Source organism: Drosophila yakuba, chromosome X (assembly GCF_016746365.2).
Source record: "Drosophila yakuba strain Tai18E2 chromosome X, Prin_Dyak_Tai18E2_2.1, whole genome shotgun sequence".
Lineage (NCBI taxonomy): Eukaryota > Metazoa > Arthropoda > Insecta > Diptera > Drosophilidae > Drosophila > Drosophila yakuba.
The window spans coordinates 23883124-23901138 of record NC_052526.2 but is presented as its reverse complement, the minus strand read 5'-3'; the positions used below and the strand labels follow the sequence as shown (position 1 = coordinate 23901138).

Sequence of the window (18015 nt, the reverse complement as noted above, 5' to 3'; positions counted from 1 at the left end):
GGTATGCGTCCTTCAGATCGATTTTGGAAAAATGTTTTCCATGGCGAATGGCATGAAATAGAGTTTCTCGCGTTGGCAATGGGTATTGCTCGATGTCCAATTGGGAATTGACACCTTGTTTAAAGTCGCCACAAATACGTAGTGCTCCACCCGGCTTGGGTGCTAGTACTATCGGAGATGCCCAATTGCTGAATTTAATGGGTTTCCAAATACCTGCATTTGTGAGACGCTGCGCTTCCTCTTTAAATTTGTCCATTTGTGCAAACGGAATCTGTCGGCTTTTGTAGAATTTTGGAACCGAATTTGGCTTTAAGTATATGCTTGCCTTAAAGTTTTTTATAGTTCCGATAGCAGGTTCAAATACTTCCTTATATTTGGTGCAAAGGTCAGTCATTTGAGACAGCTGTGCTTCGCTTACATTTGAAATTTGCTGAATTTCGAAATTGAATGTTTTGAACAAATCCAAACCAAAAAGATTGTTTGAATTTTCCACGTTTGCCACGATGATCGTTACGTTTGCTGATTTGTTGCCACACTTTGCCTCAGTGTGCAGTTCACCCAAAACTGGAATTTCGCTTTGGCCAAACGCATGCAAAATACGAATACATTTTGCTAATTTAGGGCTGCCAACTTGGCGGTATGTTTGCAAATTCATCACCGACACAGTTGCACCTGAATCCATTTGAAACGGAACGATTGTATTTAGAATTTGAACATCAATCATGGTTTTATTGATTTCAAACCTAGCTAATTTTTCCACAGTGTATACCGTTTGGATAGTATCGGTGTTTTTGTTTTGGTTCTTTTTGTCACTATTTTCCATCTTCATTTTGCACTGTTTTGACATGCATACAACAGCTATGTGTCCCTTTCTTCCACATGTATGGCAAATGGCATCACGAAATTTACATTTTTCGCGCATGTGTGAGTTTCCACAGCCGGAGCAAGATTTGAGCGCGATCTTGCCTCCTTTTCCATCCCCACTGTTACGGTGTTTGTGATTGTTTTTGTGTACGTAAACTGCGTTCATGTCTACTGATTTCTTGTCACTTTCCTTGATAACAGCTACTGTTTTCATTGTTGCCTCGTATGTTTCGGCAATAGAAATTACATCTTCTAGCGATGGCTGAAGCTTTTGCAAAGCTGCTGTGCGAATTGCGTCGTATGGCGTATGCACTATTATTTGATCGCGGATCATCTCATTTACATAGTTTAATGTACACCCTTCTGATTGGCATACAAATTGGCATTCGCGAGCTATGCCACGTAGATCAGCTACCCACTCCTTGTGTGTTTGTGAGTCCCGCATTTGCCGTTTGAAAAATTCATAACGAGCAGCGACAACATGCCGTTTTTGCTTGAAGTGCTCCGTTAACTTTTCGGTGATTTGTACATATGTGTGTGTGTTCGGGTTTTCACTCCCGAATAGATTTTTCACTAGTTCGAAAACATGTGTACCTACCCAAGAAAGAAAATAGGCTTTTTTCTTCTCTTCGGCTAGAACTGAGTACGCTTTAAAATGTTGCGTTAGCTGTTGTAAATACGTCTCCCAATTTTGGCTATCCTTACTAAAACTTGGGAACGGCGGACACACAACGATTTGTTCTCCTGCTACGGGAAAGTTACGTTCCCGTTCAAGAAATGCTTGCATCCATTGTTGTTGCTGCTGAAGTAATTGTTGCTGTTGAGCCAACAACTCTTGTAAATTACTTTGATTCTCCATTGTTTTTTCGTTCGATCTCTTGCAATAGACTACCGACACGAATTTCTGTTTTTTTTTTTTTTACTCGTCGCCAATAATTGTTGTGTATGTGTGCATATTAGAAACGACGCGTTCTGCTTTAGGGTGAGACAACAACTGACTTTTTTATTTTGCTTTGCTGATCAGGAATGATTTTTGGTATACTAGGGTTAGTGTTGTATAACGTAGATATTAAGAGGATAAGTAGAGTAATTTCAACAGAGTGGTGAGATGTATATTTGAATTAACATATATAACATAGATAATGACAGTGACTTTTTCATTCTTTAAAATACATACCATGAAACTATTAACCCCCACAGTAACGTACAAATTTGTATACCCTTAATCGTAGAGTAAAAGGGTATACTAGATTCGTTGAGAAGTACGTAACAGCCAGATGGGAGCGTTTCCGACGGAGCGTTTACATAGATAATGACAGTGACTTTTTCATTCTTTAAAATACATACCATGAAACTATTAACCCCCACAGTAACGTACAAATTTGTATACCCTTAATCGTAGAGTAAAAGGGTATACTAGATTCGTTGAGAAGTAAGTAACAGCCAGAAGGGAGCGTTTCCGACGGAGCGTTTACATAGATAATGACAGTGACTTTTCTATTCTTTAAAATACATACCATGAAACTATTAACCCCCACAGTAACGTACAAATTTGTATACCCTTAATCGTAGAGTAAAAGGGTATACTAGATTCGTTGAGAAGTATGTAACAGCCAGAAGGGAGCGTTTCCGACTATATAAAGTATATATATTCTTGATCAGAATCAATAGCCGAGTCGATCTGGCCATACTCGTCTGTCCGTTCGTCCGTCTGTCCGTCCGTCTGTCCGTCCGTCTGTCTGTCCGTATGAACGTCGAGATCTCAGGAACTACAAAAGCTGGAAAGTTGAGATTAGGCATACAGACTCCAGGGACATAGACGCAGCGCATGCTCATGTTGCCACGCCCACTCTAACGCGCACTAACCGCCCTAAACTGCCACGCCCACACTTTTGAAAAATGTTTTGGTATTTTTTCATTTTTTAATTTCATTGTTTTATTTTGTTTTTTGAATTTTGGTAATTAATTAACATTAGTTTACTGTTACAAGAAGGTAATATCCGGTTTCAATTTAGGTGCCGTATGGCAAACAGTAAGATGTTCTTTTTGAACCGACTTAGAGTGGAGTCTTGCGTTGACACGACAGACGGTCATACCTTTACTCTTGGAGCCATTTAAGTCTAGTACGTTATTCATGAAGGCTATCTAGATCGTATTGTAAGTCCAAAAGACAGAAAATGTCCTAATACTGGAGACCTTACTTAACATCGTCTGCGCATATGAGTTGAGTTTTATTACTTAGGGAAGATCGGTAATATAAAAGGTAAAAAGGAGCTGAACAAGGTGGCTCCCTTGGGGGACACCGGATGTGACTCGGAAAATACAAGAAAGGGAGTTTTTAAATATGACCCGTCGAGTTCTGCCATTCAGATATCTTAAAATCCAATTTAGAAGAACAGCAAACCTAATATATCAATTTTCCTTACTAGAAGAGAATGATTAACAGAGTCAAATGCTTTACTGAAGTCAGTGTAGATGACATATTTTTGAAGATTGTTTTTGAAGCCCTGTATAACGAAGGAAGTTCGCTCCAAGAGGTTAGTGGTGGTTGATCTGCCTTTTATGAAACCGTGCTGACATGGTAATATAATTGACCTACAAAGGTGCTGAAAATGAGGAGTGATCATTAATTGCTTATTAATGTTGCTCATATATGTGCGTCTATGTCTCTGGAGTCTATATGCTTAATCTCAACTTTCTAGCTTTTGTAGTTCCTGAGATCACAGCGTTCATACGGAAGGACAGACAGACGGACACACGGACGGACAGACAGACGGTCACACGGACGGACATACGGAAATGGCCAGCTCGACTCGGCTATTGATCTTGATCAAGAATATATAATAAACTTTTTTGGTGATAGATTTAATGAAAAAAAATATATTTTCCTTTTTATAATCTTTATTTGAATAAGTTTCACCAGAGGTCAGTTAAGAACTAATTTACAAAGGTATTCTTTCGGCCCAGCAAACCTTTTACAGAGGATTAACATAAGCCTTTTAAGTTCTACTTAGCTTTATATGTCAAGCTTAACAGATCATTAAGCTCGTTACCGTTAAGCGGTTCGTATCTTGGGGGAATGTTATTTATGAGGCTTTTGGAGAGTGAAGCTTTCCAAAAGATCGGCTTTAGCTTTTTTATATGAAGAGTGAATATGTCGTATGAAGAAATGAATATGTCACTCCCCCACCTTTTAGATATTAGCTTGTCCTCAAGCGATTATTTCTGGATATAAGTGTGGTACTGGATTTGCAATTTCAGCTATTTCTGTTTTTGTCTCTGTTTCTTGTTCGATATTTTTGTTAGTGGTTTTACTTGGTTTTAGGTAAGAGATAATAATTTTGTGTGGCGCTGTTTTACATTTCATATAAAAGTAAAATATGTAAATTAAAACTAAAACAGATATGAAGATTATTAGTATGTTTCTGTAAATTGTGTTACTCTTATTGTTTAACAAAATCATTTCCTTAATTTCTATGTGTGACATTGGTTCGATTTTTGTTACATTGTGTTCAGTAAATATTACATTTGTGTATTGTTGAATACTATTAGATATTGTAATTTGTTTTAATTCTGCTGTGCAGTTGGATATTTTTATAATTTTATTATTTTCAATATAAATCTCTTGACCGTTACAATTGTGATAAAGTTTTTCTCTGGTCATATTCCAGGTTATAAGTATATTTGGTTTAATGTATTGAATATAGGATTGTTTACGATATTTTTGAAAAGTACAAGTTGGTGTTTCGTGTTTTATTATGTTAGCTATGCAATGGTCTTTGACAATATTCTTTGTTAGTGTATTTAGAACGTAGTTGTTATGTGAGTAGAATTTGCCTTCAACATTTTCCTTAATAATTTGGCCATTATTGTCGGGGTAAGGTGCAATGATGAAAGTTGGTCGTTCAATTGAATTCATAGGAATGTGGGACATTAGGAATATTTCATTAGTAGGTACGTTATACCAAGCGGAAGTTTTTATGTTTATCAGATTTTTGTAATTAATGTTGCCAATATTTTCATGTTTTAGTAGTTTAGGATTAAATATTCCTAGTCGTGTTAGTTGTGAACCCATTTCAATGTCTTCGATATATTCGGTAAAATGTTCAATATTAAATATTAATAGATTCAATTTTTGTTCCTTTTTCAAAGAATTGGACTGGTTATTAATTATTTCTATGCCATTATTGAGACTGTCAATAACGTGGTTTAGAGTGCTGACCTGTACTGTGTCTTGTGAAAGAGTCGAAATTTGTTGTTCAATATGTTGTCTGTCGTCTTCGTCTAGTGTGCCAAAAAGATATCTTAATGTGGAACCTACAAAGTTAGCCAGTCCTCGTTTGTTTCGTTTTGAAATGCGTATGCCATTTATTTCTCTTTCCATTTTCTCGGTTAAATATTTAATTTGTGTGACATTTTTAAATTCTTGACATTGTTTAATTATACTATTAAATGTTTCTTCAACTTCTGTAATATTTATGGTGAGACAGTGATGCATAAAGGTGATGGGGATTTGTATTGTTCCAGATTCAAACAAGATAAATCCTTGATTGTTTTCTATTGGGTTGATTTCGATTGTTCCTGCTGTAGTTTGTGTCGCAATACAAGTTATTATGGTGATTATGAGTCCGATGATTGGGAGGTGTCGGTTTGCTGCAAGTATTTGCTGTCGTTAACTTTCTTTTTCTTTTTAAATTTGCTTTTGTAATGAATAACGTTTTGACCTCTATTATTTTCGTTATAATGTTTTTCGTCTAATTGTTCTATTCTGCCTGTTTTTCTAAAGGGATTCTTTGATTTTGCGCGTGTTAAGGGTGCTTGTCTAAATTTTGTGTCGATTTCGAAATCCTGTCGTTTTTTGTTAAGATTTTTGATTTTCATTTCTTTAATCATCTGGGTATCATAAGTAGGTGTGTCTGCGTAAAGAAGGATGTTAGCCGGTATCTGTCCGGTTGTGTTATGTTTAGTCTTGTGATTGTATATGTATAAAATAGTTTCCATTCGTGTTTCTTTATTTTCTCTATTGTTTTCAGTATTGATAATTCTGATTTTTTCATTTATGGTTTTATGAAGGCGTTCTATGTCTGCTATTCCTGTTTTACTTGTGGTAATATCTATTTGTATGTCTTCGTTGTTTAGCCAAGTTTTTAAAGAAGTGCTTATAAACGCGGAGTCCTTGTCTGCTTTAATTTTCTGTGGTTTTCCCATGTCGTTAAAAATTCTAGTAAGGGCTCGTTTTGCCTCTAACCAATCTCTACTGTTTGTTTTAATAAGTGAAGCAAATTTTGAATAAACGTCTATACAAGATAAATACTGTTCGTTGTCAATAGCATAAAAGTCAATAACATAAATTTCGCGTGGGTTATTTGTTTCTGGAGTTATTTCGAAAACTAGTTTTGTTGGTCTATGTTCTGTCTTTGCAAGGTTACAGACTTCGCAATCATTGATAATGTTTTGAATTAGTTTATTATAATCGGGAAAATAGTGAGTTTCTTTAAATAATCGTATCATTTTTTCAATACCGGGGTGTAACAATTTAGAATGTTGAGTAATAATGAATTCTTTAAATTCAGGATAAGATTTTATGTCTTTTAACATTATGATACTTTTCAGAATTTTCACGTTACTATGTGGGTTAATGGTTTCTCGATATGCTTTTTGAAAAACTAAAAAGTCTTTATCATTTTCCAGGTAAATAACACTGCTATTATTTAAGAAGTATTTAATAAGGATATATTTTGCTTTTGTCAGGGTCATGTCAGTGTATTTGATGGTCAGTTTTATTTTGGAAAAGTATTTCGTTGTCTCTACTTGGTCTACGCTATCTTTTATAAATTCAATTTGTCTTGCAAAATAGTTTATGGGTTTTTCTGTAATTTCAATGTAGGTTTCGTTGCTTTCTGATGAACTGTGTATTGTTGCTGCTGTTGAAATATTTTCTTCTTCGCCTACCATGTTTTCTTCAATTTTGACGCGAGATAAAGCGTCTGCTACATGATTAAGTTTACCTTCTAAATATTTGATTTTGAAATTATATTCGCTAAGTCTAATTCGCCAACGTTGTAGTTTTATGTTAGGCTCTTTAATATTATTTAGCCAAACAAGGGGTTTGTGATCGCTCAAAATCTCAAAGGGGACTCCATATAGATATGGGCGGAAGTATTTGGTTGCCCTTTTTCAATAGTGCTATAATTTTGTTCATGATCATTTAATGTTCTACTTGCAAAGCTTACTGGCTTATTGTCTTCTGATAACACGGCTCCTATGGCGAAATTGCTAGCGTCAGTAGTGACTTGAAATGTTTTTGTGAAATCAGGGCAAATCAAAATTGGGTCGTTCATTATGAGTGTTTTCAATTTTTCAAATGATTTATTGTGTTCTTCGTTTCTTGTGTCTATTTTAGCTCCTTTTTTTAGAAATATTGTCAGAGGTTTTGCAATCTTTGCAAAATCTGGAATGAACTTACGGTAGTATCCGCATAAACCTAAAAAAGATTTGATTTCTTTTGGTGTCTTTGGGAGAGGAAATTTTTCGATTGCCTTAACTTTCTCTTTATTAGGTCGTATGCCTTCTGGACTTATAATATGACCTAAGAAATTTGTTTGCTTTTTTAAAAATTCGCATTTGTCCAATTGGAGTTTAAGATTGGCTTCTTTAAGTTTCTCAAAAACCTTTCTCAGTGAGTCTAGGTGTTCGTTCAGAGATGTTGAATAGATGATCACATCATCTAAATAAACAAGGCAATGCTTATTTATGAGGTCTTTTAGGACGTAATTCATGCACCGTTGGAAGGTTGCAGGAGCATTTTTTAAGCCAAATGGCATGCGAGTGTACTCATAGTGACCGTGTTTGGTCGAAAACGCCGTTTTTGGTATAGACTTAGGGTCCATTTCGATTTGATGAAAGCCTTTTGCTAAGTCAATTGTAGTAAAATACTGGCATTTTCCTAATTTGCCTAGTATTTCGTCCATGTTAGGAATCGGAAATTTATCATTTATTGTTATTTCATTTAAATTTCGATAGTCCACGACCAACCTGAATTTTGGTTTGCCAGAGGCATCCATCTTTTTGGGGACAATCCATAATGGACTGCAATAAGGGGAGTCGCTTTCGCGTATAATGCCTTGTTTTAACATTTCCTCAATTTGCTTATTTACTTCTGCTTCGTAGGAAAACGGGTACGAGTATGGTCTTTTGTAAACTGGGTTTTCATGAGTGGTTTTTATATCGTGACGTATTATACTTGTGAGTGTAAGGTTTTCATTTTTGGAATATTGAATGTCATTGAACTCTTTTAATAAATTTGTAAGTCTGTATTTTTCCTCACTATTTAAATGTTCTAGTCTGTATGTGTGTTCTGAGTCTATGTTGTTGTCCATGGCATAGTTTATTTCTGATGTAAAGTTGTTTTCTTGTAAGAGTGCATTAAAGTTTTCCGAAGAGTTCTCATCACATGGATCTAATTCTTTGTGAATGAATGTTCTTTCGTTAATTATTGTTTCTTTCCGAGAGTAGTCTATTAAACCGTTATTCTCCATTAGTATTTTTCTTCCTAACAGAATATCATAATAAGGTGAAAATGAATGAATATAGAATTTTTGCGTTTGTTGAAAAAGACCGTTGGCTGGAAGGTCTACATATTTATTTAATTTAGAATAGCCTGTCATACTTCGGACAGTTATTTGCTTATCTTTAACTTGAAGATTGAAAAAGTTTGAGCTCATCAAGTTTATCGAAGAGCCAGTATCAACTATGCATCTATATCTGTGGTTATTAAACATGATCTCTATGTATTGGTGGGATCCCAGGCTGGTATTGGAAAATTTTCAGCTTGTTGATATTGCTGATCTGTAAACAATTCTGTCTGAGTATTCTGCAATTGATCTTCGTGGAACTGTTCGTCGTTATTAATGTAGTGTTCAGTTTCGTTATCGTAATCTAATTCGTGCTGGTGAAAATTTTCATTTGTCTGCATTCGCGATTGTTCGCTGCTTTCTCTAAAACGCTTATTTGGCACTCTTGGTTGCTGGGGAGGCTGATAGTAGTTTCGGGTGTCGTTTTGACGGTCCTGAAGTAAGTCTGTTCTGAATCCGTTGTATAAATTTCTGTACTGATTAAGTTGCTGTTGTCTGGTCGGAGGAATTTGTCTAAAAGGGGTTTGATTGTTTACGTTAGTGTTTTGGGTCTGTGTGGGATTTAATGGAATAAAGGGGCGAATGAATCGTTGGTTGGGGTGAGTGTTTTTGATTTGGTTAATGTTTGTATGTTTATAGGTGTTAGGTGGATTTGAGTTAAGTTTTGGCTGACTATCGAATGTTTTTGAAATTGGGTCTTCGTATAGACCTTCTTGTTGGGCGATTTGCTTTAGTTTTTGAACGGTTGAAATGTCATACCTCGCTAAGGTCATGAACAACCTATCGGGGAGTGAGCGTTGAATTGTATTTTTAATTGTGGTTGCCATTGCTTGTGTATAAACCACCATATTATTTCGGTCATTCTCTAATGCTAACTTATTTATAATTACGCTGGACTTATCTTCTAATTGTTCACAGAATAGACGTAAGTTACCCTTAAAAGGTGTCCGATACAGTCTTCCTAGTAGATCCTCCAGGGGCGTCTGAGTCTTGAATTCCGTGATTAGGGCGTCTCTTAAAGATGTCCATTCGTTGTGCATTCCAAATTGGGTAACCTTTTCCGCATCTCCGACAACTTGAAGTTCGATGGCTCCAAATATAACCGCCTTCTGTCGAGCGTCGTTTGAAGGGTATAAGTTCAACAGGTATTCGATACGTCTGATGAACGAGCTGAGATTCGTTGGGTCTCCAGAGAATTTCGGTACTTGGCGTATTTGCCGAAGTAATTGAGTCATATTTTCCGCTGGTAATTCCATTTTAGTTTTATTTATAAGTTAGTTTCTGTTCTTGTTCACAGACTGCTGCAGTATGTCGAGACTTATGCCTTAAGTGAACTGCACTGTGCGCCTTTTAATTGTATTACACCTTAGTGGAGGTCCCACTTCACGAAGCGGTCCACAAAATTAGGTCTTTAAATTAACTCCGATCGCACAGGTTCTTGTGCGGATACCGATTTTAGTCACTTTAAACGAACCGAAATCACTTTGTTGCGGCCAATTCGCGGGTACAATCAGAAAAGGTTACTTGGTCGTACAAGTTTCCTCTTTTCACTAGATTGTCAAAGGATAACGAGTTTACTAGGACTTTTTTCAGTATCCTACCGACTGCGCCAATAAACTTTTTTGGTGATAGATTTAATGAAAAAAAATATATTTTCCTTTTTATAATCTTTATTTGAATAAGTTTCACCAGAGGTCAGTTAAGAACTAATTTACAAAGGTATTCTTTCGGCCCAGCAAACCTTTTACAGAGGATTAACATAAGCCTTTTAAGTTCTACTTAGCTTTATATGTCAAGCTTAACAGATCATTAAGCTCGTTACCGTTAAGCGGTTCGTATCTTGGGGGAATGTTATTTATGAGGCTTTTGGAGAGTGAAGCTTTCCAAAAGATCGGCTTTAGCTTTTTTATATGAAGAGTGAATATGTCGTATGAAGAAATGAATATGTCACTATATATACTTTATATGGTCGGAAACGCTTCCTTCTGCCTGTTACATTCTTTTCAACGAATCTAGGATACCCTTTTACTCTAAGAGTAACGGGTATAAAACTGCAAAAATGTTTCATAAGTGTGGTCGTGCTTCCGCTAAGTGAGACGTCTGTCAAGGTGTACTCCCAGGTATGTTACATCTTGTGCTTCGGTATCACTGTGTTGTATAGTGAGAGTGATGAGCAATCCTGCAGTAAAGGTGACGTGCTTGCTTTTTAGTTTATTTACTTTTACTCTCCAATTTAAAAGCCACTTGTCAACGTCCACCAGGTGAAGAGCTAGTTGCGCTGATGCTTGGATCGGACATCTGGATCGGCTTAGAATCGCGGTGTCGTCGGCGAAGGTGGATGTTGTCAGATTTCTGCTTGTTGGTAGGTCAGCTGTGTACAAGAGGTATAGAGTTCGCACAATTACGCTCTCTTGAGAAACCCCAATTCAATTTGATGGTCATTGGGTAGCAGTATTGCTTTTCACCGTAAACTTCCTTTCGTATAGATATCTTGAACTTGTCCGTCTTGCTTGGGATACATCAACAAAAACAGCTGTGCAGTATTGTCTGTTCATACTTATGTTGTTATTTGGTTAACGTGTTCTTTAGTTCCATGGTTTTCGAGAAAACCAACTTGATGTGCTGGTATTACGTTGTGAGCTCTAAGGTACGGGCTGAGTCGGGTCGGGTTTTTTGAAAAGCTTTAAGAAACATAAGCTTAAGATGATTGATTTCTTCCATCTATCTGGCAAGTAACCAACTCTTATTATGGCGTTGAATAGCTGGAATAGCTATTGGATGAAACACATTTGGTTTATGTTGAGAATTGGAGTCACATGTTGACGTTGGTAATGTAAATTTTGTAGTAGCCTGGTTTGGTTGGAAGTGTAGTGTTTGTAGGTGAGCGGCAAATGTACTGGCCCTGTCTGTATCACGGCGAGCCCCGTCGCCTCGGTGATATCTTATTGGCGACACGGTCACGGTCGGTGGACAAAGAGTTGGGTGAGCTCTCCACAGTGAATGCTTTTTGCATGTTGTTGATAGTTTCTCTATGTATCGACGTTTGACATTCTCTTCTTCTTATTTCAGGGCTTTGGTTAGCTCATTCGGCTCTCAACAGGCTACGAGGAATGTTTTTGCTTATTGCAAAGTCAATCAGATCATGCATTTTTTTAAGATCTGTTGGCCAGTATGTTGGACTACCTGGAGACACATTGTCAAGTTTGTTGGCGTTTTTTGTTATAGTGTTGTTTAGCTGCTTTCCTTTTGGGTTCACGTGTGCTTATCGTTGTAGTCTCCCGCAGCTAGGAAATGGTCTCCAAGTGATTCGAAAAAAGTAAGAAATTGATCTTCCCGTATTTTGAAGCGGGGGACAACGTACGGCGGCTAGGGTAAGGAAGTTATTGCCCTCCACCTGTATGTTTATAGATGTGGCCTGCAATCCAATCCAGAAAATCCATTGTGATAGTTATGCCTCATGCTACTCCTCACAATGATCTCTGTTCCCCATTGGCTATATCATCGGTTTGATTAGTACTGTAAAAAAGGTAGCCATTTATTTGAAAGTTATATTTGTTTGTAAGGTGTGTTTCCGGGATAAGTATTACGTCGATGTGTTTCTCGTATAGGAATTGAATTGGTTCAAGTTTACATTGTGAAACACCATTAGCGTTCCACATAGCTATACGGATGGAAGCCATTATTTATTTTGACTGTTGTGATACATGCATTTGTATCAGGTTGCATTATGGTTCTCATACGACATTAACTCCGGGGACGGGCCCGGCGGGCTGTTCCTGGACCTTTGGGTAAAACGATTTCTGGTTTTGTGCGATGTAGAAGAAACTGTAGCTTTTAGATTGGACGAATTTTGTATCTTTTTAGGGGCTTGGTTTCATGCTCGAGCTCAACCTTAAAATGTAGTTGGGCTTCTGGTCTTTTTTCAGAATGTTAAAAACTGAGTAGTCTCAGTAATTTCTTCGGGCGTCGCCTCAGGCTCAGTGCACTTCAAAACAACATGCAGACCCTTGCTGCGTTTTTATAAAAATATGAAGAAACATCAAGTTTGGGCGTGACAGGTTTGGGCGGTTTTGCAAGTCGATAGAAATTTACAAAACTAACAACCAAAATGAAAAAATATCAAAACATTTTTCAAAAGCGTGTTCGTGGCAGTTTTGGGAGGTTTGTGGGCGTTGTAGTGGGCGTGGCCAATTCCGTCAGCAAACTTGCGATGCGTCTACGTCTCTTAAATCTGTATGTTAAGCAATCCCAACCTTCTAGTTATTATAGTTCCACAGAACTCGACGTTTATACGGACGGACAGACAGGCGAACGGACAGGGCCAGAGCGGCTCGGCTTTTGATGATTTTTTTTTTTTTTACTTTGCTTTTATTTATTGAATCTTTTTATTTGCGAGACTAACAATAAGTGTAACAAATCTTAGAATATAACCTAACTAGCAGTCATGTAGACTGTAACAGCAGGAATGGCCCTGACGAACTTGGCTGGGTTGGAAGGTCGGTACATTGAAGGCGGGTTCGGTTGGAATCCCGAATCAAGACCCTCGCAAGGGGTTTTGGGCGGGCAGAGAGGTTATCATTGTACGACGCTTTTTGCTTGTCTATTTCATCTTTTACTGCGAGAATGCCGTGATCCGTGTGGATTTTTTGGTTTCGAATATACCATGGTGACCCAGGATAGTTCGCAGGATCTTGGATTGAGCGCGCTTTATGATGGGTTTGTTGGTTCTGCTCGCGTTCCCCAAAGCTGGGAGCAATACGTCCAGAGCTTAAGAGTGGAGGTGTAGTTCAGACACAAGGGCGATCGGGCTTGGAGGCTGCTGGGTTTCAGTTTTAGGTGTACTTTCTTACATTCGATATGCCATGCTAGGCGTCTGTCGAGGTGGATGCCGACAATACTTCATTGACTTGGGGGATCTGCATGCTATTTAGGCAGAGCGGAGTGCAAGTTTGTCTGTTAAGAGTAAACGTTATGTGCTTGCACATTTGTTCGCTTATTTTAATACACCAGTCAGATAGCCACTTCTCGACTACCATGAGGTGGTTAACGAGTTGGGTTGTTGCACCGACTGGGCATCTGGAGCGGCTAAGGATCGCAGTGTCGTCAGCAAAGGTGGATGTTGTTAGTCGGTCACTCGTGGGAATATCAGCTGTGTATAGGACGAATAGAGTAGGCCCAAGTGAGCGGCCTTGTGGGACTCCAGCTTCGATAGGGTAGTTGTCGGATATTGTTATATTGCACCACACTGCGAATGCTCTGTTGTAGATGTAAGATTCAAGGAGTTTATGAGTGTTCCCAGGCAAGTGTGTTTTAATTTTATGCATAAGTCCTTCGAGCCAGACGCAGTCGAATGCTTGAGATACATCGAGGAAGGCTGTGCGAATCTCTGATGTTATTCTGTTAACTTGCTTGAAAGTTCCGTGTTTTCCTCTGAAGCCAAATTGATGGACTGGGATAAGGTTGTGTGCTTCCATATATGGTATTATGCGCGTTAGAAGGCATTTTTTGAAGAATTTGGACAGGCAAACTTATTGGTCTGTGGGATGACGGAATCGTGTGATCTTTTCAGGGCTTAGGTATTGTTAATGTGAGGGTTCACTGTATGGCCTCTGCGCACAGAGCTTTCGCTCTCATCCGTGCTCGCCCCTCTTGTCCGCACTTACGCTCTCGCTCCCATCTGAGCTTGCACTCTCCAAGCTCACCCGAGCCCGCTTTAGCGATGTAAAGCGGGTAAGAGCGCCGCTCTAGTTTTAAGCTAAAATTAGTCTCATGTATGCACCCGAATAAATGACACTCATGCCCACGACGCCTCCGCTTCTTGTGCTTCTTCTTCGGTGGTCCCTTTTCAACTTTTCGTTTGCGCCGTGGGAATTTGTCCCAACTTCGTTAAGCGAGCTCAACTTATCGTTGGAGGACGACGCCGCCTACAAACATTAGTTTTTCAAGCCAGGATATTCTTAAGACTATTTTCCGTGTCAATCCAACTTCCGTGAATTTTCCGACACACCGACAGGTGAGAAACTCAGTTTTCCTCATCGATCGACATTTTTCTTTTCAATCCGTCTTCGCTTCGTTCCGTTCATTTTCCGTACATCAACGAGCAAACGGTACATATGGTCATATGTTCATACATCATACATATTTACATAGTTACATATATATTCATCCCATACATCCCGTATGTACATACATATGTACACAATTATAAGTCGACGCAATTCTAACTCCGCGAATTTGTAAAGTAAAAAGTGAAATTGTGTGGTGAGAAAAAAAGGAATAATTAATATCGGCCAACTTGTGTGCAATTCCCTTGTTAGCCGGAAAGTCCGCCGCGTCTGCGATATTTTTTTTCTCATCTTGGTGTTTGGCTTTTTATTTCACATAATTTTTCTGTCCTTTTACAGACATTAAATACAGTCCACTTCTCGATGCTTTACTGTGCCCATACATATGCATGCATGCCCATATTCCGTATACGTATATTATCTGCCATTTTTCCAGGAACTAATCTCCGCTAATAAATTATTAAATATATATATTTACTAAATTAATTAAAAAAAAATAATAATAAATTAAATAATAAAAAAAAATAATTAAATTAATAACGAATTAATATAAATACAAACTAAATGCGAGACAAAAACAACAAAATTATTAGAAATCCATAAGGGCGGGACGGCGATTGATTTTGGTCCAGCTTCGATTTAACCGCTGCAGAGGCTGCGGTGTTGTTGTTGTTTGTTCTTCCTCTATCTTACGTCCCTTACGCACAGACTCCTTGCCGACGGCATAACAGCGAAGGTTTTAATTCCACCGTTCCGGCCTCGCAATTATTTAGTTTGAGAATAAGTGAATTTTTGCGATTACTATTTTCTGAATTATTAATTCATTATTTTCGAATTACGGGACAAGATCAACCCTTCGTGGACCTAATTTGGTTTTCTAACCGAACAGAATATAAGAAAGCTCAACGTCCGAGCAACGAAATATTAACATTTGTATTCACATATTCATGTCCGACGACATCGAGATCTCGGATCCAATTCTGCAAGCATTTTCTAAACCTTTTTTTGGCATTTCCGCCGTTCTAAAATAACCCAGTTGGTTCAGGCAATTCGTCTCTTCTTTCGCCGACGGCAAGCTTTAGTGTGACCGTCTGGCCGCTTCTTCCAAGGCACCCGGGTCCTGTCACACCTCAGGTGACAAGCCCTGATCAGCAGAAGTCGATTCTGAGATTGCCCACGGGAGGCGATAAGAAGTCGCATACGATCCCTTCGATCCGCTCGGACAGGTCCCAATCCGCATCTGCGCGGCCGTCTCAGTTAAAGCCAAAGGCTACCATTCAAAGGGCAAAAAGCTACGAATTCGTCAATACCTCCCCCGGTCCCTCATCAAGGTTGACTCTATCGGTCGCAAAAATGGCGCAAAGTGCGGTAGATGTCGCCCTAAAAAGGTTCATTGCCACGACGGACTGAGTTAGCTTATTCGAAGCTAACATCCACACGCCGGGCGCCTCGGAACCTGAGACATTTTCGCAAATGTGCCGAGTCCATCTGGACGAAATCCCAAATCCCCGTCTCACACCGGTGTAATGGTTGTTTCACCTGCTTGCAAGGACGAGTTGCGATGCACACGTGATTGTGTCGAAAGCACCGGTGACGAATGAAGGGTTAAGTTCAGCGTGGCGAAGCCTTACGGATCGCTATGAAAATAGACGCTTGCTGGTTAACAGCCACTTGAAGATGTTACACAGCCTCCCAACTGTCCACCAAGAGTCCGGGATCGGCTCAAGAGACTTACAGAGCACAATTCAAAGCTGTTTGGCAGCATTAAGACGTTCTCTATTCCAGTCGAGGCTTGGGATTGCCTCTTGGTGTTTATGGTGTCCGCAAAACTGCCTAAAATCACACTATTCATGTGGGAGCAATCCATCCACAACAAGGTCGAAATTACAACTTGGAATGAGATGGATGCGTTCCTGACCGAGCGCCATCGTACTCTGGAGGCCGTCGACGACGTCCGGCCTAGCATTTCGGGGCAATTTCCTCCGAGATCAGCAACTGCAAGCACCCCACCGCGCAGGCTCAACTCATAGGAGACCAGGGTGGCTTCCGTCCCAAAGGGGTGTGATGTCTGTTCTAGGGAGAACTACCCTATTCGCTAATGTCCACGGTTCCTCGAAATGGGTGGGAATGGTCCGACTACATCAAGAGAAGGCAGCTCTGCCTGAAATGTTTCGCACAAGGGCACTAGAAACGGGATCGCACTAGTGCCCACAGCTGCTTCACATGCCACAGCCGGCGTCACACCCTCCTGCACCACGGCAATCCCTTTGCGACCGCTCCAAGTTCGTCTGCGACAGCCGGGACTCGGCCCGCACCTATTTCCATGTGCAAGTATGCTTCGCTTCCGGTTCAAAAGCCGTTCTACTGGGCTCTGCCCTCATTCACGTGTACCAACAATAACTTCCAAGCGCGAGCTCTGATTGACCCTGGGTCAAAAGCAACCTTCATTAAAGAACGGCTTCTCGATTTAATCAGACTCCCTTTCAAGACTATCCAGGCCCAAGTGTCCGGCGTAAACCAGACCGTGACCGGTCACGTCACTAAGGTGTGTAATTTTTCGATTCGATCGCCTTCCAGACGTGGGATACAGTTAGAGACCGCAGCCTAGTCACCGCGAAATCAATTTTATCTGGGATCTTTCTAGAGTCTGCAGGCCAATATGTGGGGCTACCAGGTGAATCGTAGTCCAGTTGTCTTCCCTTGGGAGTTACGAGGCGTGATCCTCAGTGCGTGTGTTTGGCATTTTAGTCTCCTGCATCTTGAAGTTATTTCCCAGTGTGTTGTAGAATTTTCAGGAATTCCACGTGAAAGTACATAGTTTGTCCATTTATTATTTGGACTGTTGCTACAAGCAACTGAATCACCAAGTTCTGAATCTGGACAAGGGTTTGCATAGTTGTTTTCATAAACGACATGTTCCATGTCTGTTCGTGGGTGTCCTTAGTGGTATTTAGCGGACCGAATGAAGATTGCCGAAATATACGTCTGGGGTACTTTGATATGATACGCGTTTTGCGTAAATATGGGGGGTGGGGCTTGGTTTCTTTTGAGTTCCCTTCCCCAACTTTGCTTGATTGTTCTCTGCCTCTGATAAGATGGAAAAACGGTTATCATTCTGACACCTAGTTGGTTCGTTGCTTTTGTTGGAACGGTTGATCTTTGGTTTATTACCAAACGTGTTTATTGTACTAAATTTACGCTTATTCTGAATGTAGCGATCCGCTCCATATATCCGAGACCGCTTGTTGCTTATCAAAGCTTACGGTTTCTGTTGCAATTGTATTTTGCTCTCCAGCTGTTGGCACATAATTCGCCATAATGTTAGTAGGTTTAGTAGTTGGAGGTGCTTTTACTGGGACTGCAGTAATTGTAGCACTGCTAGTTGTTGGGACTGCATCCATCGAAGCCGGAGGTGGTGTGGTTTGACTTTGGTAGCTGCATGATGTAGGAGT

The 18015-nt window shown here is 39.5% G+C and overlaps 1 protein-coding gene across 15 annotated transcripts in view; it reads right to left on the bottom strand.

Annotated features, from left to right (window-relative positions):
- The window catches only part of LOC26536261 (unconventional myosin-VIIa), an 893412-nt gene that overhangs the window by 740562 nt on the left and 134835 nt on the right, over positions 1–18015 (bottom strand). The window lies entirely within an intron of this gene.